The sequence below is a fragment of the Fukomys damarensis genome, unplaced genomic scaffold (genome assembly GCF_012274545.1).
Source record: "Fukomys damarensis isolate Sample0158 unplaced genomic scaffold, DMR_v1.0_HiC HiC_scaffold_22, whole genome shotgun sequence".
NCBI lineage: Eukaryota > Metazoa > Chordata > Mammalia > Rodentia > Bathyergidae > Fukomys > Fukomys damarensis.
Window position 1 is genome coordinate 25,710,183 of NW_022900934.1, and position 229 is coordinate 25,710,411.

The window sequence follows — 229 nt, forward strand, 5'->3', positions numbered from 1 at the left end:
GTTTGAGACCGTCAGCTTTCCTCTGAGGTAAACTCTCAGACCAGTACGCTGGCCGGCTTGGTTTCCTTCCCTTTGCCCTGTGGGCTGATATCGGGTCCGGGTGCCACAGGTACTGGCTACAGGCTGGGGGTGTAGCTCAATGGTAGAACATTGGCCTTAAATGCGCAAAACCCTGGGCTCAGTCTTCAGCACCAACAAAAAATAAAATATAAATATAAATAAACACATG